General features: G+C 48.8%; 3 long non-coding RNA genes across 3 annotated transcripts in view; 2 read left to right on the top strand and 1 right to left on the bottom strand.

The window, feature by feature from the left end:
* LOC309525369 overlaps nt 1-20,658 on the top strand; it is a 202,092-nt gene that overhangs the window by 90,968 nt on the left and 90,466 nt on the right. The window lies entirely within an intron of this gene.
* Nucleotides 1-20,658, bottom strand: part of LOC309525474 — a 34,832-nt gene that overhangs the window by 12,912 nt on the left and 1,262 nt on the right. The window lies entirely within an intron of this gene.
* On the top strand, nt 7,973-12,805 carry LOC309525470. Its single transcript, XR_014216320.1, has 3 exons — nt 7,973-8,139; nt 11,813-11,943; nt 12,486-12,805. It is a non-coding gene; the product is annotated as an uncharacterized lncRNA (long non-coding RNA).

Below are 20,658 nucleotides of genomic sequence, written 5' to 3'. Positions count from 1 at the left end.
ATCTTCCATGTGACAGCTCTTAAGATACTTGAAGATGGCTATCATATCTCCTGTTAGTCTCCTCTTATGCAGGCTAAACATACCCAGCTCCTTCAACCGTTCTTCATAAGGCTTGGTTTTCCAGACCCTTGATCATATTGGTTGCCCTCCTCTGCACACGGGAGGAGGCAGAGGGTCCCATATTCAATTTCCAGGTCTGGCTGGGAATTTCTCCTGTCTGAAATTATCAAGAGCCGCTGCCAATCAGTGCTGACAATATTTAATTAGGAGGTCCAATGACCTGACTTGGTATAATACAGCTTCCTAAGTTCCTATCAGGTGTAAGGAATATTGTATCAGCAAACTTTTCAATAGCTGATGTTTATTTGCCAGCAAATTTTGTGTATGCGTCTCTCTCTCTCTCTCTCTCTCTCTCTCTCTCTCTCTCTCTCTCTCTCTTTCTCTCTCTCTCTCTCTCTCTCTCTCTCTGTGTGTGTGTGTATGTTATGAGAAAGTTTTATAAGCATCTCTAGATTTGTTTTCGCTTTCTGAAATTTGCTGAAATTTCATTTCAGTTCTGTTTCGGTAGTGGAGCAGCAGAAGCACACGTTTGGCAACATTTCTTTCTCTTCATTTGTCTTTTCCCTGCCGCTACGTTTTTGCCAGTGGCAAAATGTGAGTTCCACACAGGTTCCTTGCTTTAGGGCTCTCCTGAAAGAGAGCATGCCATGGCATTGTCAAAGCTTTATGCCTGCTCTGCTCTCCTACGCTAAGTATTAATCATATGATAATTGTCCCACACCTGGCTAGCGTAGAGTCACCTTTCAACGGAATGAATGCCGCCAGTAATCTCTGGTTGCATTCTTGCTTTGATTGAGGCGGTTTTGATGAAGCCAGCTGCCAGCCCGCACATAATCTAAGTACCAATAATGCGAACTTAATTGCTCCATGGCAGGAGTGCTATTGAACAGATTCAGGTCTGCATAAAATAATGTTGCCATCACAATATTAAGCTGTTCCAAATCTGATCTCATGAACTGGGGAGAGACTGCAGTGATTAATAAATCTTAAGATGTATAAACACAGCAATCCTATACATGCCTACTAAGTAAGTCCTATTTTGTTCAATGGGACTTATTTCTGGATTGGTGGGTGTAGGATTGCACCTTAAATTACCAGTCAGAAAGAGATTTAAGATATAATCCTAAATTAAGGTTACCAGACGTCCCCGTTTCCCAGGGACAGTCCCCGGATTTACACATCAGTCCCCATACAAAATCCATTGAAATTGAAAAGTGTCCCTGGATTCATTGAAAAAAATCTGGTAACCTTATCGTAAGTCCACATACCTTGAAGAAAGCCCAATTGAATTCAGTAGGACTTATGAGTAAGCATGACTGGGATTGCACTGCAAAAGTTGCAATCCTTTGCATACTTAAAAGATAAAGGGGCCCCTGACCATTAGGTCCAGTCGTGACCGACTCTGGGGTTGTGGCGCTCATCTTGCTTTATTGACTGACGGAGCCGGTGTACAGCTTCCGGATCATGTGGCCAGCATGACTAAGCCGCTTCTGGCGAACCAGAGCAGCGCACAGAAATGCCGTTTACCTTCCTGCCGGAGAGGTACTTATTTATCTACTTGCACTTTTTTGTTTTGCTTTCGAACTGCTAGGTTGGCAGGAGCAGGAACTGAGCAACGGGAGCTCACCCCATCGCAGGCATTCGAACCGCCAACCTTCTGATCAGCAAGTCCTAGGCTCTGTGGTTTAACCCACAGCGCCACCTGCGTCCCTTAAAGGTAAAGGTAAAGGTACCCCTGCCCATACGGGCCAGTCGTGTCCGACTCTAGGGTTGTGCGCTCATCTCACTTAAGAGGCCGGGAGCCAGCGCTGTCCGGAGACACTTCCAGGTCACGTGGCCAGTGTGACGAAGCTGCTCTGGCGAGCCAGCACCAGCGCAGCACACGGAAACGCCATTTACCTTCCCGCAGTACCTATTTATCTACTTGCACTTAGGCGTGCTTTCGAACTGCTAGGTGGGCAGGAGCTGGGACTGAAGACGCGAGCTCACCCCGCCGCGGGGATTCGAACCACCGACCATATGATCGGCAAGTCCTAGGAACTGAGGTTTTACCCACAGCGCCACCCGCGTCCCCTACATGGGCATACTTACATGGGCGGAAAACTCTTTGAACTCAGTGGCATTTACTTCTAAGTAGACCTTTACAGGATTACTCCACATCGTGGACTATTTCTGCGAGCAGCAAAATCATTAATAGTGGGGCATTTAGCTGAATACTCTTGGGTGAGGAGGTGGAATTTTCCAACAGCTTTTCCTCAGAAAAAAACCCTGTATTGAAAAAAATTCAGCTCACTTAACGTTGAATGAAATTCTAACGTTGGTTCCTGCTGGTTGATTGAAAGAAGGAGTGGGAGGAGGGGCTGGAAACTGGTAGGAGTAGTGGGGACAAATCCATTGCTTCCTTCAGTGATTTTAAAATAATATTGAACAGTACTAAAAACTGGGTCCTCATTGTGTCCAGAGTTCATGGATGAAGAAATTTGGAAAGCCATTTTTGCAAAATATAGTGAGAACTAGATGTTGGGCCTTTGACCTGATCCAACACAGCTCTTATGACTACCTCCCACCTTATATTCTCCAGGACAGGACTTGAATTTTCCTTCAGAAGCAACTCGACAAAAGTGCTTAGTTCCACCGCCCTCAGAAGTACAGCCTGGGAGACAGACGGCTTTCTCTGTGGCACCCCATAAATTGTGGCACTCCCTCCTCACAGAGCCACATCTCGCATTTTCACTGCACAGCTTCTGCCATATGCTGAAGACACATCTCTTTACCCTGACCTTTGGCAGTTAAAATATTTTGAGTTTCTTCTGGGGACCCATTAATTTTGCTGTATTTACAATGTTCCGTTTTGGTAGGAACACATTGCACTTGTTTTTCGTAACTATGTATTATATCACTGGGACCTTATGGTGAAGGGCCAGTGAGAAAGCTTATAAATAAATAAAAGGGAACACGCTTTTCCAAAAATTTGTCAGAAAATATATCCTGATTAATTTTGGCTTCGTCGTATTTGAAAGAAATCAAGGATGTTTCTCTCTCGATATCAGGTCTTGGATGATTTCCCAGAACGCACTGCTAGACAGGGCCACAGAGAAGACAAGCGTCTCATGGGTGTCAGGCTAAGAACATGTGAAGTCCGTTGCGTGAGTCTCCTCACCCGAGAATTGGCAAGCGGCTCTGAAGCACTCTAAAATACAAGAGCTATTATGCTGCTGTCACTGGCTTCAAAGGAGGTCATTTTTGGTGGTGATTTTTAAGCCAGAGGAGCCATCAGTCTTTGGCAGCGAGATCTGTCAGCTGGTGCTTAGCCAAAAGGCTAAGATCATTGACTGCTGTCTCTCACTCATCTTCTTTAAGTTCCCTTCAGCTTTATAAAGAATGGCAAGCGCTTGGTTTCATGTCACAGCAAAGATAAGGATGAGGCACCCTGAGCACACAGGAGGGGTGTGTGTGTGGCAAAAGAAGAGAGATGATGCTAATGGGAAGGAAGGCAGCTCAAAGCATGGAAAGCAAGAAGGGCAGGCAACAGCCTTGGCTTCCCAGCAGGGCTCACTATTTCTAGGGCATACTGTCCACAGTGAGCTAGGCCCCAAACCAGACAACACAATAAAGCAGCGTCTTTAACCTCCCCACCCCCAAGTGCTACAGGTTGTTTGGGTATCAACTCCAAAATGGATTCTCATCAAATTGTGTTAAATGTAAGACTAAGAGTCTTGCTGGATCAGACCTGCATCCTGCTCCCACACAGTGGTCACCCAGATGCCTTTAGGAAACCCACAAGCAAGACCTGAATGCTATAGGAACCTGCCCTACTACAGTTTCTGGCAACGAGTTCAGAATCATGCTGTGCTGAGCAATGGCAGTAGACCCTAGCCATTGTGACAAGTAGCCATTGATAGCCTTTCCCATGAATTTGTCTAATCCAAGTGGGTGGCCATCACCACCTTTAAGGTATGCTTGATTCAACATGTTTCCCTCGGTGGTAGTGAGAGGAAGATACTTAGCTATCCCAGGATTAGAGCGTCTCTGCAAATGCAGAAAACAGGAACCCGATACTCTAGAGCATATATTCTTTTCCTGTGATTTTGGCAGTTATGCCAGAAAACAATTATTTGAGGCCCTAAAATTTAATATACAGATTTTTACACAACCAACTGTTCAGGACCTGCTGGCGGACAGCGATGATCAAATTACTTTAATAGCGGCTGAATTTTTAAGCGCTGTCCATGAAGAAATAATGGGCCATGATAAAGAGACTTAGTGGTTTTAATGGTAGGTGATGTTGCTGTGTTGTATTATATTATCTATGTACATCGATTTATTTCTTGGAGTTAAGAATAGGTCTGGGATAAATTGTGTTCGCTGAGCCCGTATTTTATACAGTCTGTATATGATGTTTGTTTGTTAATGTGTGGTGTGTTATGCCTAATAAAGGATTTTGAATTGACAAGGTATGCTTGTTTTTTTTTTTTTTTTGGTTTTTGGTTTTAAGGCATTCATTCCAGGCCAGAGGTTGCCATTTGTGGCACCTTGGATACAATGGCGTCTTTCAGATCTTCCCCCTGGTGCCCACAAAGCCAATATTATCATTAACATCACCATCACTGAAGGCAAAAGAAAGGTGGTTGGTTTTCTGCCCCTTCCAGCCATTTTCTTTAGGCCCATGGCTTCCTTCCTTCACCAGAAGGACATCAGAAGAGGCTTTTGGATCAGGCCAATGGCCCATTGGTCCAGCCTCATGTTCTCACAGTTGCTGGTAGGAATCAGATGCCTGTGAGAAACCTGTAAGCGGGAACTGAGCACCAGAGCCCTCTCCACCACAGTCCAACAACTAGTATTCAGAAGCTTTACTTCTTTCGACTGTGGAGGCAAAGCACAGCATGTTCTTACCCTTTACTAGACTGGAGACTGGGAGTGGCTGCTGAGACCATATGACACTGGTCCTGGAAGACCTACATTGGCTCCAAGTAGGTTTCCGAGCACAATTCAAAGTGTTGGTGCTGACCTTGAAAGCCCTAAAGAGCCTTGGTCCAGTATACCTGAAGGAGCATCTCCACCTCCATCGTTCAGCCCAGACACTGAGGTCCAGCGCCGAGGGCCTTCTGGCAGTTCCCTCATTGCGAGAAGTGAGGTTACAGGGAACCAGGCAGAGGGCCTTCTCAGTAGTGGCACCGGCCCTGTGGAACACCCTCCCGTCAGATATCAAGGAAATAAACAACTTCCTGACTTTTAGAAGACATCTGAAGGCAGCCCTGTTTAGGGACGTTTTTAGTGTTTGGTGTTTTATTGTGTTTTTAATATTCTGTTGGGAACTGCCCAAAGGGGCTAGGGAAACCCAGCCAGATGGGTGGGGTATAAATATAACAGCAACAACAACAACAACAACAACAACAACAACAACAACAACAACAACAACAACAACTTATCACAGAGTTTAATTCAACACGAAAAGTAATTTTGCAGAGTAGAGCTCTCTGAGAAAACTGTAGGAAAAATTCACCTTCCCCACAATAATTTGCAGTGAAACCCATCTACCCCCCCCAGCCCCCATTTCACTGTCCTGCATGTAGCATGAAGAGTTTGGGGGAGACCGTTTTTGCTCTCCCACGTATTGTCTTAGTTTTCTTCACATTAACTTCTAGCCCCAGAACTCAAAGATTTTTCTGCTCATCCCTTTGTCAGCTTGCCAAAGTGTCTCCTGTTTTGTCCTTCCTGTCTCCTGCTTCACAGGCAAAGAAGTGTAAAGTGAGGCATCTGCTTATTTTTTGAGTAACACAGAAATATTATATTACCTTTATTCCCTGACCTCAACACACAATAGTTTTCAACTAGTATCATATGACACAATGCTCTTCAGAGCCATGAGTGCTTGTCGTTGTAATGTTGCATTATCTATCTTTGAGAGAGAGAGAAAAAATCCTAATTTCTATGCTGGGAAGGAGCTGGACAAGTTCAAGAGAGGACAAGCTGGGAATAGTCCTACAAAGTTTCTGGCTGAGCTTTGCAAAATGAACAACAACCCTGATGGGTTTTTAATAGCAGGGAAGTTATGATTTCATATTGACACCAGGCACAATGCCTCATTAATAGGCTTTATCACAGTGTCCTGTTACCATGGTGTCATGGCAGGCTCCATGACAAACAGCCAAGTGGTCCCATCGCCAGTTTATCCTCTTTCGCTGTTCATGTTGGTTGCCAGACCAGCAGAATACAAGTATTTAGGGTGTTAGTTTGGCAAAAGTTGACTAAAGCACACTGCACAGTGAAAGAAAAGGGGTATATCTGCCCATGGTCTGTGGTTTATATAAACATTGCCTGGAAAAGAAGAGGCTGAGAGGAGATATGAGAGCCAACTTCAAAGATCTGAAGGGCTGTCACATGGAAGATGGAGCAAGCACTCCCTGGTCTCTGTTTCAGCCAGTTGCATTACAGTGGTACCTTGGGTTAAGTACTTAATTCGTTCTGGAGGTCTGTTCTTAACCTGAAACTGTTCTTAACCTGAAGCACCACTTTAGCTAATGGGGCCTCCTGCTGCCACCGTGCCGCCGCTGCATGATTTCTGTTCTCACGCTGAAGCAAAGTTCTTAACCCGAGGTAATATTTCTAGGTTAGCGGAGTCTGTAACCTGAAGCGTATGTAACCTGAGGTACCACTGTATTTGCAAGCATGCCTTACTACAATCAGTGGGGCTTGCTCCCATCCATGTAAATGTGTATAGGATCACAGCTTAAGAGTATACATTCTTGCTTTGTGAATTTAAAACATGCTTGTGTGACACATGGGACGTGTTTCTCGATACCTGTATCCTTCTGGTCACGGCCAGACCCGAAGGCAGGGATAGTCTTCAGACTAAACTTCCCTCCTTGGTAATGACATGGTGTAACTCCTCCTCCTGACTGGGATTACTGGGATTCCATCTTGCACAGACCCAAGGATTCCTCTGGGATGGGACATCAACACCTTTTATCATGTTAACAGCCTCTATCCCAGCTGAGGCCCTGGCCTGGAAAGGGAGCTTAGCCTATGTTTTTCCACTGGCCTGGAATCTTCCCTCCAATATGCCAAATGCTATCTAAATACTACTGTTCATTAAGGTCTACCGTTCGCTAACGGACTTTGGTACCCTAGATCTATAACAACATTACTATTATTATTTATTGCATTCCGATACTGCCCTTCATCCAAGGATCGCAGGGCACTTTACAATATGCGTAGGGTATAAAGGCCTAGCTAATCAGTGACCCCGAGAATGTGCTCTTGCTCCAAACAGTAAACAGACCAAAGTCCATCAATCCAACATTCTTTGCAAGGACCCCAGCACACTAGGTTGGCTGCTGCTCACCTCTGATATATGGCTTGTTAACTACTGCTTTTGCCTATCAGGGCACTCCTATTTAAGCTTCAGGGGGAGGGGAAAGTGAAAGAGGTCCTCTTTGCCTGCTTGACGCTTCAGCAGTTTAGTTGTTAATAACCTGATCTACAGGTAGGTGTAGAAATGTGCAACAGCTGCACATTTCACAATAGGACGTCCCTATTTTCATTGGAGAAATGTTGGAACGTATAACACTGCCATTTGGGCTACCTCTTTGGCCTGCAAAGGTTCCCTCAGAATTATAGTTCCAGATAACTGCCGTACAAAGTAAGTGTATTTCTGTCAGTTTGGGGGGCTTATGTGTGACTCCAGGAAGTCCCATAAGGCCCTCTTCTGTTTCTATACCTGAGGGATTCCCAGCTAGTTGAGACGTTTTACAGCATGGGTCTGCAAACTAAGGCCCGTGGGCCGGATCAGTCCCAAATGCCTTCTGGATCCAGCCTGCGGACGGTCCGGGAATCTCCGCGTGGATTGCCAGCGCGTGCACACTCTTTCTCTCTTCCTCCCTCTCCCTCACACAGCAGCGGTGCCAGTGCCTCCTCCCTCCCTCCTCCTGACTTCTTCCCACCCTGCCTAGAGGTGGAAGAGGAAGCAGTGCTCGAGCGACCACCATTTTAAGCAGCCCCTCTCTGGAGCCTTTTTGTGCGCCGCTCATTGTCCCTCCTCCTCCGCTGATGCCAGCCCCTGCCACTCGCAAGACACAGGTAAGCAGCCATCGGGGCTCGTGGTGCTCTTGCATCATCCCCCCCCCAATATAGTCCAGCCCCCCACAAAGTCTGAGGGACAGTGGACCGGCCCCCTGCTGAAAAAGTTTGCTGACCCCTGTTTTACAGCCTCTGCAGCTGGCCATACCAGCAGACATATGGAAACAATAACATTATTGCACTGCCACCTGCTGGCCACACAGCCAGCCAGCTGGCCCTCAGAAGTCGCAGAGGATAAATGATTAAACTTTTTGTTTCATGTCTGCCATAGAGACCGTTAGTGGAGCTGGGCTCGCACAGTGAGGCTTTTGTCTCTCCTCTTCCCCACAGCAGGACTTTGTGCACCCTGAATAGCAATTCTGGAGGAACTGGGAACCCTCTGGAACTGCAAGGGGCTGCTTTTACAGGGAAGGGGGATCAGCAGAAATCTGAGATACATTACTCAAAATGGGAAATGTAAGCAGCTTGGATTTATTTGCGTATGAAAAACCACAGGGTGAAGTCAAACTGCTACATTAGCAGTGCTGGAGTGACCTCCCTGGGGCACAAGCCTGGGCAGACTGTACAGAGGTCCTGGGCTGCCCAGGTGACAAGACACCCCTGTCAGCCTCATCGATGTGGTCCAAAGGAAAGCAGAGAAACACATTTGGCACCTGCTTGGCTTCAGGAATTGCCGGTAGGAGGTGTACAAGGTGCTATTTGACCGTCTTGGGGAATCCACTCTGGATTTGTGTAGGGCTTACTCCTTAGCAAGGCCGTCTTAAGCATATCCGGCGCCATGGTTCAAATATCCCTCCGGCGGTCCGTCCCCCCCGTTTCCCAGAGTTGTCGACCTTTCCCCAAGTCTCTGCAGGGATCGCTCTCCTCCCGCGGAGGCTTGGGAAGGAAGCTGCATGCCTGCCAGCCATATGGTTAACGGGGCACAGCTAGCGGGCATGCAGGGAAAGGGGAGGGCGTCGGCAAAGCCGCGCAGCTCCCCCACTTGCTGGGGCATCCGTGAGAGGCCAGCGCCCTGGCGCAACGCGCCAGTAAGCCCAATAGGAAAGACGGCTCTGCTCCTTAGCCCTTTCTTCTTCTGAAGACATCCCACAATGCAGCAGAGGTTTAAGAGCAGGGTTTCCCTTCTCCTAGATGGGCTATCTTCCCAGGGTGATGAGCCCCATCTCCCCTCACTTCCATCTAAAAACATGTGCAGAAACTGCCTTCTAGGACTCAGTCTTGGTCTCGTCTGCTCAGTCCACCTGAAACTGTCTTCGTAAGCAAGGGAAGCCCACTTGCTGTTGTTTAGTCGTTTAGTCGTGTCCGACTTTTCGTGACTCCATGGACCAGAGCATGGCAGGCACTCCTGCCCTCCACTGCCTCCCGCAGTTTGGTCAAACTCATGCTGGTAGCTTCGAGAACACTGTCCAACCATCTCGTCCTCTGTCGTCCCCTTCTCCTTGCACCCTCCATCTTTTCTGGTCTTTCCCAGGGAGTCTTCTCTTCTCATGAGGTGGCCAAAGTATTGGAGCCTCATCTTCAGGATCTGTCCTTCCAGTGAGCACTCAGGGCTGATTTCCTTCAGAATGGATAGGTTTGATCTTCTTGCAGTCCATGGGACTCTCAAGAGTCTCCTCCAGCACCATAATTCAAAAGCATCAATTCTTCGGCGATCAGCCTTCTTTATGGTCCAGCTCTCACTTCCATACATTACTACTGGGAAAACATCACTAGGAAAAGGTAAAGGTAAAGGGACCCCTGACCATTAGGTCCAGTCATGACTGACTCTGGGGTTGCGGCGCTCATCTCGCTTTATTGGCCAAGGGAGCCGGCATACAGCTTCCAGGTCATGTGGCCAGCATGACTAAGCCGCTTCTGGCGAACCAGAGCAGTGCACGGAAACGCCGTTCACCTTCCCACCGGAGCAGTACCTTTTTATCTACTTGCACTTTTTGGTGTGCTTTCGAACTCCTAGGTTGGCAGGAGCAGGGACCGAGCAATGGGAGCTCACCCCATCGTGGGGATTTGAACCGCCGACCTTCTGATTGGCAAGTCCTAAGCTCTGTGGTTTAACCCACAGCGCCACCCGCGTCCCTACTAGTGCACTATTATTGTGTTACAGTATCCACCCATGACCCCTGCCCCTACAAAGCTACCACACCGGAGCGGTCCTAAGTCCATGCCAGCATTCATTAACAGTGCCACACAGAACTTCCAAGTGATACACCATGTGTGCCTCTCTTCTCCTATAACTTTCTAGAGGAAAACACAAAATGGAGCTCACACTCTGGCTGGCAGCAAGTAGTGGACCAGGCTCCTTTGCAGCCTAAAAACTCTGGGCGCATGCCCACATTGCCCAGCTCCTGGTTCGGCCTCTAACTGTTGCTATGCCACAGCAATAATATCTCCACTGTGCCAAATGCTCCTCAGAAACCAAGCAGGTCTGCACAAGTTGAAAATCAGTTCTGAGCCCACCTTCCTGCCCCACTGGCGGAGCTCTTTCCCCATTGTTCGCCTTTGCTTTCCACATGAGAAATGTATAAAAGTAAGTTAAGAGAAGGGCATGTGAATGGCTCAGCCTTTTAAGCAACGGCACCTCTGTCCCTTTCTCTTTAAAGTAGATGCCGTCCCAGGCCCTGGAACTCTGGCACAAACACATGACCCAGCTGCCTGAGTAGCTGGCATTACATGCTAATCCCCTGGAAACATTGAGGGTTCTCCTTCGCCTGCTCCTCTGAATGAAAAGAGGCCTTTCCCTTTCAGGCTCTAAAGCTGCCCTCTGTTTGGCAGGCCACAAACACTGATCTCTTGTCTGCTTTTCCTACCCCTACTTTTACCCATTACAAATTGAGGAACATGCATTCTTGTAGTTGGGTTGAAAAATGTTCAACTAGGGTTGCCATATTTCAAAAAGGACTCCCCGAAAGTGGTTGAGCAAAAACAAAAACATTTCCGTCTTTTGGAAATTCCTCTCAGAATCATTTTGGGTGATAAATTCCCCCCTCCCACAATTAAATATGATGTTCAAAGATGATAAAGGGGAATAGCAGATCCTCCAAGTGAAGTGTCTCTATTTTCCAGTGAAAGTCCCAGATTTACAGAAGCTCTCCTGGTTTCTGATTTGATCCCAGAATGCCCCCCTTTTCCTAAGGACATCCCTATTTTCATCAGCGAAATGTTAGTGGATATGGTAAAGCTAAAGGTAAAGGACCCCTGGCAGTTAAGTCCAGTCGCGAATGACTCTGGGGTTGTGGTGCTCATCTCGCTTTACAGTGGTACCTCAGGTTACATACGCTTCAGGTTACATACACTTCAGGTTACATACGCTTCAGGTAACCCAGAAATAGTACCTCGGGTTAGGAACTTTGCTTCAGGATGAGAACAGAAATCATGCTCTGGCAGCACAGCAGCAGCAGGAGGCCCCATTAGCTAAAGTGGTGCTTCAGGTTAAGTGGTGCTTCGGTTTCAGGTTAAGAACGGACCTCCGGAATGAATTAAGTACTTAACCTGAGGTACCACTGTACTGGCTAAGGGAGCCGACATTTGTTCACAGACTGTTTTTCCGGGTCATTTGGCCAGCATGACTAAGCCACTCCTGGCGAAACCAGAGCAGCGCACGGAAACGCCATTTACCTTCCCACCGGAGTGGTACCTATTTATCTACTTGCACTTTGACATGCTTTCGAACTGCTAGGTTGGCAGGAGCAGGAACCGAACAACAGGAGCTTACCCCGTCACAGGGAATCGAACCGCCGACCTTCTGATCGGCAAGCCCTAGGCTCAGTGGTTTACACCACAGAGCCACCCGCGTCCCTAGTGGATATGGTAGGATGTCCCTATTTTCATTCGATAAACGTTGAAAAGTATCGAGTTATGACACCCCCAAGCCATATGAAGGCTGTATAGGGAAGTGTTAAAATGTTTAATGTTTAATCATGTTTTTATATATGTTTTATACATATATATTTTATATATGTATGTATATGTATATATGTATATGTTTTATACATCCCTATTTACATCAGAGAAATGTTGGAGGGTATGGGATAGGGTGCTATATGACTGAGAATAAGCAGGAGAAATGAAGCACAAATTCCTACCACCTCTGACCATTGGGCTAAACCAGCTGGGGATGATGGGAGTTGTAGTCCGACAACATCTAGGGACCCAAGGGTGAAGAACACTGACTTCAAGAAAGTAACACTGGAGTGAGTGTGGTGAAAGAAGTTAGGGCTGGATGTACTGTCAGGGCTTACTCCCAAGTAGGTGTGCATAGGATTGCATTCTAAGATGCACGAGAGAGTTTAGTGTGCTGTATTATCTTAAATGTCTAATGCAGCATACAATTCTCTGTTATTGATCCCCAGATCCATACCCTGCTCCACAAACTCCACAAACAGTTCTCTGTGGAAGGGGAGAATGACTACAAAACAGTTTCAGTATGTATGAGGGTGAAACTTGTGGATACTGCTAAATGCACCGCAATCTCTGAGCAGTGATATGTTTCTGGGGTTCCAGCATCTACCATGGAACTGATTTTATTATAAAGTCACCGGAGACTGAAGTTCCAGAAAAGAAGCATCATCTGCTTATTAACAATGATTCCTTGACAACATGCTGATATGTCTAGATTAAGTTGGTAAAATTGATTCAGAAAACAAAATATTAGTTAAATAACAATATTAAAGTTGAGAGTTACAAATTGCAATATAAATAAGAACATAAGAAACATAAGAAATGACGAATACTGGTGGAGGGAAGTCACATAGGTGTAACATTTATGTTAGTATTTTTGTATTGTCGGTATTTGAATGGTTGCAGTTGTAATGTTGTGTGTGCATTGTATATAATAAAATATTTTTAAAAAACAAAAACAAAACAATGCTTCCTTGATCTCCTGCCCAGTGGCCACATGAACTGCAGAGCATGACGACAGCCTTAGATTTTTATGTATATGGGAAGAAACGTTGCACACACCCAGCAAGAATATCTCCCTCCCCGTTCCCTTCAGCAGCAGTGTTGAACACCTTGCAAGCCTCTTCTTCAGGGGTTGAAGGCCTACACACTCCATTTCACCTGTGCAAGGGTGAACATCTGCCCCCCTTAAAGCAAACAAACCGAAAAGGAGTGAGAAGCAGTATAAATATTACCCGAGTCTCTTCTCCATAGTCCTCCCTCTATCCCAATCAGCTTATATGTCAATTGTAATTGAAAAAAGAATTTGCAGGGGTTTCGCACAAGGCCTAAGGCACTTGATGCACTGAGAGAACTGAAGGTCCTTGACAGGTAAACCGTATTAAGAAAGAACGAAGACACCAGACAATGGGATTAGGTCAGATCGGGATGACAGGCCGTCCTAATGGGCTTTTGTTTAAAATAACTCTCTCCTTCAAAGTGAAAAAAGGAGGGAAGCTGAATAAAGATAAGGGACTAGCAGGAGATTTTTCAACACAGAGAGATCAAAGGCATTCTCAATCCATGTGGAGCTGCACCCAGAATACTTCACTATTCAGGGAAGGAATTTTTTTATTCAGGGAAGGTAAAGGTAAAGGGACCCCTGAGCATTAGGTCCAGCCGTGGCCGACTCTGGGGTTGTGGCGCTCATCTCGCTTTACTGGCCGAGGGAACCGGCGTACAGCTTCCGGGTCATGTGGCCAGCATGACTAAGCCGCTTCTGGCAAACCAGAGCAGCGCACGGAAACGCCGTTTACCTTCCCGCCGGAGTGGTACCCATTTATCTACTTGCACTTTGACGTGCTTTTGAACTGCTAGGTTGGCAGGAGCAGGGACCAAGCAACGGGAGCTCACCCTATGGTGGGGATTTGAACCGCCAACCTTCTGATCGGCAAGTCCTAGGCTCTGTGGTTTAACCCACAGCGCCACCCGGAAGTGGTGAGCAAATAGCAATACAGTACTCACTGGCGGACAAAGGTGGGGGCAGGGGGAGCGGTCCGCCCTGGGTGCCATGCTTGGTGGTTTTTTTGACAAAATCCCCCCAGGCAGATTGGTGTAGTGGCACTGGTACCCCTGGCGCTGGCTGCCAGGGATGCACCCCCCCAGCGGGCGGCATTCACACCCACCCGGCGTGCAGCGCTCGCATCCCCGGTGTCCAGCGCTGCACACTGGGTGTATTCGTGCGATCGGCAGGCGGTGCTGGCACCCCCGGGATGATCGGCACACCATAGATTGCACCCCCGGGAGGATCAGTGGACCCCCCATGGGTGGATTGCCCTGCCTCTGTTGGCGGATCACCCTGCCCCCAAGTGTGGGTCATATTTGCCACTCCGGGTGCCCCAGCGGCTTCCTCCACCACTGAGAGTACTTAAAAAGAGAGAGGAAATATCTATGTCCTGCCATTGGCTTGACCAGGACTAACTTGCTTGTTGCTCCACTGTTCCTGGAATTGTCTCCATTAGCAGCTATTTCATCAGGCTGGGCAGAGAGAGTAGTGAGACTGGAAAAACCTCTCTTCCTGTGCTTGGCCAGTGCCAATGGCCAATTGGCTCTTCCTCTCCTGAAGTGCCTCCATCAGTGGCCAGGGAACTTGGCTTTCCCTTATTTCCCTCCTTCCTTCCCATCACTTTTCCTCTTTTATCTTGCGTAACAGACACTATTTCTTCTTTCTTTCTTTCTTTCTTTCTTTCTTTCTTTCTTTCTTTCTTTCTCTCTCTCTCTCTCTCTCTCTCTCTCTCTCTCTCTCTCTCTCTCTTTCTCTCTTTCATCTATCAATTTGTCATAAAGATAAAGGTAGAGGTAAAGGTACCCCTGCCCGTACGGGCCAGTCGTGTCCGACTCTAGGGTTGTGCGCCCATCTCACTTAAGAGGCTGGGGCCCAGCGGTGTCCGGAGACACTTCCGGGTCACGTGGCCAGCATGACGAAGCTGCTCTGGCGAGCCGGCACCAGCGCAGTCCACGAAAACACCGTTTGCCTTCCGGCTAGAAAGCGGTCCCTATTTGTCTACTTGCACTTAAGAGTGCTTTCGAACTGCTAGGTGGGCAGGAGCTGGGACCGAACGACGGGAGCTCACCCCGCCGCGGGGATTCGAACCGCCGACCATATGTTCGGCAAGTCCTAGGCGCTGAGGTTTTACCCACAGCGCCACCCGCGTCCCTTGTCATAAAGATACATGCAAACTAACTAACGGATAGCCATGTAAACATTAGCAGAGCCATACACAGAGCATATTAAGTATAGCTAATGTAGGCACTATTTTAAACTATGAGTGCATTAGCAGAAAAAGTAGTAATAATGAAATAATAAATCCAAATAATAATTGTAAGTGAGGAATGAGAGACCTGTGGCCCTCCAGCTGTGGTTGACTCCAACTCCCATCAGCCCCGTCAGCCAATGTTCAAGGATGATGGCAGTTGTAGTTCAACAGTGTTTAGCAAGCACAATGAAAGTAAACACACATTTTCTATTTAAGGCAGTTGAGTTCAGAATTTCCCCCCTGCCCGCTCTCCTGAAACTAATTCCAATTTGATTAAACTTAACCAAAAAGAATCCCATGAGACTAAAATTAATGGAAAACCTCTGGGAGATGGTATATAATGAAATGAAAAAGGTATTTAAATATACCTTCCTGAAGAAGGTAAATATACCTTCCTGAAGAAGGTATATTGATGCTCATCAATGGTTCCTCTTCATCCTGGAGAAGAGTGACTAGTGGGGTGCCACAGGGTTCTGTCTTGGGCCCGGTCTTATTCAACATCTTTATCAACGACTTGGATGATGGACTCAAGGGCATCCTGATCAAATTTGCAGATGACACCAAACTGGGAGGAGTGGCTAACACCCCAGAGGACAGGATCACACTTCAAAACGACCTTGACAGATTAGAGAACTGGGCCAAAACAAACAAGATGAATTTTAACAGGGAGAAATGTAAAGTATTGCACTTGGGCAAAAAAATGAGAGGCACAAATACAAGATGGGGGACACCTGGCTTGAGAGCAGTACATGTGAAAAGGATCTAGGAGTCTTGGTTGACCACAAACTTGACATGAGCCAACAGTGTGACGCGGCAGCTAAAAAAGCCAATGCAATTCTGGGCTGCATCAATAGGAGTATAGCATCTAGATCAAGGGAAGTAATAGTGCCACTGTATTCTGCTCTGGTCAGACCTCACCTGGAGTACTGTGTCCAGTTCTGGGCACCACAATTCAAGAAGGACACTGACAAACTGGAACGTGTCCAGAGGAGGGCAACCAAAATGGTCAAAGGCCTGGAAACGATGCCTTATGAGGAACGGCTAAGGGAGCTGGGCATGTTTAGCCTGGAGAAAAGGAGGTTAAGGGGTGATATGATAGCCATGTTCAAATATATAAAAGGATGTCACATAGAGGAGGGAGAAAGGTTGTTTTCTGCTGCTCCGGAGAAGCGGACACAGAGCAATGGATCCAAACTACAAGAAAGAAGATTCCACCTAAACATTAGGAAGAACTTCCTGACAGTAAGAGCTGTTCGACAGTGGAATTTGCTGCCAAGGAGTGTGGTGGAGTCTCCTACTTTGGAGGTCTTTAAAGCAGAGGCTTGACAACCATATGTCAGGAGTGCTCTGATGGTGTTTCCTGCTTGGCAGGGGGTTGGACTCGATGGCCCTTGTGGTCTCTTCCAACTCTATGATTCTATGATTCTATGATTCTAAGAAACCAGAGGCCTTTCTCCTGGGCATGGTCGGCCAATTCGTGCCAAAAAAGGATAGAACTTTCTTTATGTATGCTACAACAGCAGCAAGACTACTTATCGCGAAGTACAGTGGTGCCTCGCAAGACGAAATTAATTCGTTCCGCAAGTTCTTTCTTCTTGCGAGTTTTTCGTCTTGCGAAGCACGGTTTCCCATAGGAATGCATTAAAAATCAATTAATGCGTTCCTAGGGAAACCGCTTGGCAGGCTGGCGATGCGGAGAAGGGCTTTTCTCCGCACCGCAAGCCTTCAGGACAGGTAAGGGAACAGAGGGGAAGGCGCGGCAGCGCTTTCCCTCTGTTCCCGGGGCTTGCGTGGGAGGAGGGCTTTTCCTCCCCACCGCCAACATTCAGAACAGCATTCTGAATGTTGGCGGTGGGAAGGAAAACCCTCCTCCCACCGCAAGTCTTCAGGAAAGCCATCCGATGCCCGGCGGCGGGAGGAGGCGTTCCCCCCCCCGCCGGGCATCGGAGCTTCGTTCCGATGTCCGGCGGCTGGAGGAGAAGTTTCCCCCCCCCCGCCGGGCATCGGAGCTTCGTTCCGATGTCCGGCGGCTGGAGGAGGTTCCCCCCCCCCCGCCGGGCATCGGAGCTTCGTTCCGATGTCCGGCGGCTGGAGGAGAAGTTTCCCCCCCCGTCGGGCATCGGAGCTTCGTTCCGATGTCCGGCGGCTGGAGGAGAAGTTTCCCCCCCCCCGCCGGGCATCGGAGCTTCGTTCCGATGTCCGGCGGCGGGAGGAGAAGTTTCCCCCCCCCCGCCGGGCATCGGAGCTTCCCTCCGATGCCACGCGGAGGGAGGAGAAGTCCCCCCCCCCGCCGGGCATCGGAGCTTCGTTCCGATGTCCGGCGGCGGGAGGAGAAGTTTCCCCCCCCCCCCGCCGGGCATCGGAGCTTCCCTCCGATGCCACGCGGAGGGAGGAGAAGTTCCCCCCCCCCCCGCCGGGCATCGGAGCTTCCCTCCGATGCCACGCGGAGGGAGGAGAAGTTTCCCCCCCTCCGCCGGGCATCGGAGCTTCCCTCCGATGCCACGCGGAGGGAGGAGAAGTTTCCCCCCCTCCGCCGGGCATCGGAGCTTCGTTCCGATGTCCGGCGGCGGGAGGAGAAGTTTCCCCCCCTCCGCCGGGCATCGGAGCTTCCCTCCGATGCCACGCGGAGGGAGGAGAAGTTTCCCCCCCTCCGCCGGGCATCGGAGCTTCCCTCCGATGCCACGCGGAGGGAGGAGAAGTTCCCCCCCCCCGCCGGGCATCGGAGCTTCCCTCCGATGCCACGCGGAGGGAGGAGAAGTTTCCCCCCCTCCGCCGGGCATCGGAGCTTCCCTCCGATGCCACGCGGAGGGAGGAGAAGTTTCCCCCCCTCCGCCGGGCATCGGAGCTTCGTTCCGATGTCCGGCGGCGGGAGGAGAAGTTTCCCCCCCCCCCGCCGGGCATCGGAGCTTCCCTCCGATGCCACGCGGAGGGAGGAGAAGTTCCCCCCCCCCCGCCGGGCATCGGAGCTTCCCTCCGATGCCACGCGGAGGGAGGAGAAGTTTCCCCCCCTCCGCCGGGCATCGGAGCTTCCCTCCGATGCCACGCGGAGGGAGGAGAAGTTTCCCCCCCTCCGCCGGGCATCGGAGCTTCCCTCCGATGCCACGCGGAGGGAGGAGAAGTTTCCCCCCCTCCGCCGGGCATCGGAGCTTCGTTCCGATGTCCGGCGGCGGGAGGAGAAGTTTCCCCCCCCCCGCCGGGCATCGGAGCTTCCCTCCGATGCCACGCGGAGGGAGGAGAAGTTCCCCCCCCCCCCGCCGGGCATCGGAGCTTCCCTCCGATGCCACGCGGAGGAAGGAGAAGTTCCCCCCCCCGCCGGGCATCGGAGCTTCCCTCCGATGCCACGCGGAGGGAGGAGAAGTTTCCCCCCCTCCGCCGGGCATCGGAGCTTCCCTCCGATGCCACGCGGAGGGAGGAGAAGTTTCCCCCCCTCCGCCGGGCATCGGAGCTTCCCTCCGATGCCACGCGGAGGGAGGAGAAGTTTCCCCCCCTCCGCCGGGCATCGGAGCTTCCCTCCGATGCCACGCGGAGGGAGGAGAAGTTTCCCCCCCTCCGCCGGGCATTGGAGCTTCGTTCCGATGCCCGGCGGCGGGAGGAGGTCCGAGGACAGTGGGGAAGACGCGCTGCGCTTCCCCGCTGTCCCGGAGATTTCCCTATGGGCTGTCGTCTTGCGAAGCAAGCCCATAGGGAAATTCGTTTTGCGAAGCGCCTCCAAAACGGAAAACCCTTTCGTCTAGCGGGTTTTCCGTCTTGCGAGGCATTCGTCTTGCGGGGTACCACTGTATTGGAAGACTCAGGAGCTACCCACACTGGAAGAATGGCAGATGAAAGTGATGGACTACATGGAATTGGCAGAAATGACTGGCAGAATTCGTGACCAGGGAGAAGAGTCGGTGGAGGAAGACTGGAAGAAATTTAAAGACTACTTGCAGAAGCACTGTAAAATTAAGGAATGTTAAAATGATGTCTGATTGAAAAGAAGTGGTACTGGTAAAAAGATTTTTAAGAAAATGTAAATGGGGATTGATAAAGGATAAATGCTAGAGGGTAAGGATTTGCTGAATTTAATATTTGAACTGGAGTACAAGGTGGGAGGTGGGAGGAGGTCAGGAAACAAGTGAATGAAGTATAAGAGATGAAAATATTAACTTATTTTCTGTTTTGCTTTTTGGTTGTTCTTTTCTTCCGTTCTTTTCTTCTTTCTTTTCTTTTGCTAATTGTTTCTTATTGTGTAATTTTTATATGTTTTGATTTTGTATTGTTTGTGAAACTTTAATAAACATTATTTTTAAAATAAATAAATAAAATTAATGGAAAACCATTTGTGAGTAGGTTATTTAGGTGTTGTTGTTGTTGTTGCTGCTGCTGCTGCTGCTGTTGTTGTTGTTGTGTGTGTTTAAATGTGTTGCTGTTGTTGTTTGGGTGAAAGCATTCATGGCAATACCCCTGGGACCATCTTTTCAATATGACCCCAATACTCACAGCATTCCAGATTAGCCAATGAAGTCCCGCTCTCTTCGTTCGCTTTGTGAATCATAGAATCATAACCCCCTACAATGCAGGAACTTTTGCCCAATGTGGGGTTTGAACCCATGGCCGTGAGATTAAGAGTCTCATGCTCTACTGACTGAACTATCACAGCTACTCCCCACCCCCCTGAAAGATGGATCTGATTAATTGCAAGGGGTTGCCCATGTATTTTGGAACAGGTTATGGATGCAGAATATAAATTAGTAGTGGATTCATACTTGATCATCCACACATCATTCCCTATTACAGCATTAGTTGTTCTGTGATGCTTCCCCAATGTTGTACCACTACTGCCATCTGGAGGGCACTCTGTGGCGCAGCAACCGTGGGACAATAAATAAACTGGAACATCAACTGTGGTATGCAAAGTTACAGAACTTCAGAAGGAAGTTATGGAACATGCACCAACTGGAAGCAAAGCAGTATATCTTCCCCAAATCTTTTGATGGCACAAGCAGCATTGAAAGCAATATCACATATGACTGCCCCGATCCCATCATGAGCACGAATAATCATGGATGTACAATAAAAACAGTGTCCAGAGGGGTCCTAGGTGGGACCAGATTCCACAGAGTGGTTGCTTCTTAAGGCATGTTACACTAACTGTGTACTGCTCACTTACACTCTGGATAGCTCAATTGGTTAGAGCATGGCACTGACAATAACAAGGTTTCAGGTTCGATCCCCATGTGGGACAGCTGTGTATTCCTGCATTGCAGGGGGTTGGACTAGATGACCTCTGGGTCCCCTTCCAACTCTATGATTCTGTGATCTGTGCCTTTTCTTTAAGTACATGTGTGGA

Source organism: Podarcis vaucheri (genome assembly GCF_965113315.1).
Source record: "Podarcis vaucheri genome assembly, chromosome: 2".
In the NCBI taxonomy this organism is placed as follows: Eukaryota; Metazoa; Chordata; class Lepidosauria; order Squamata; family Lacertidae; genus Podarcis; species Podarcis vaucheri.
This window is presented reverse-complemented; position numbering and strand designations above follow the sequence as displayed.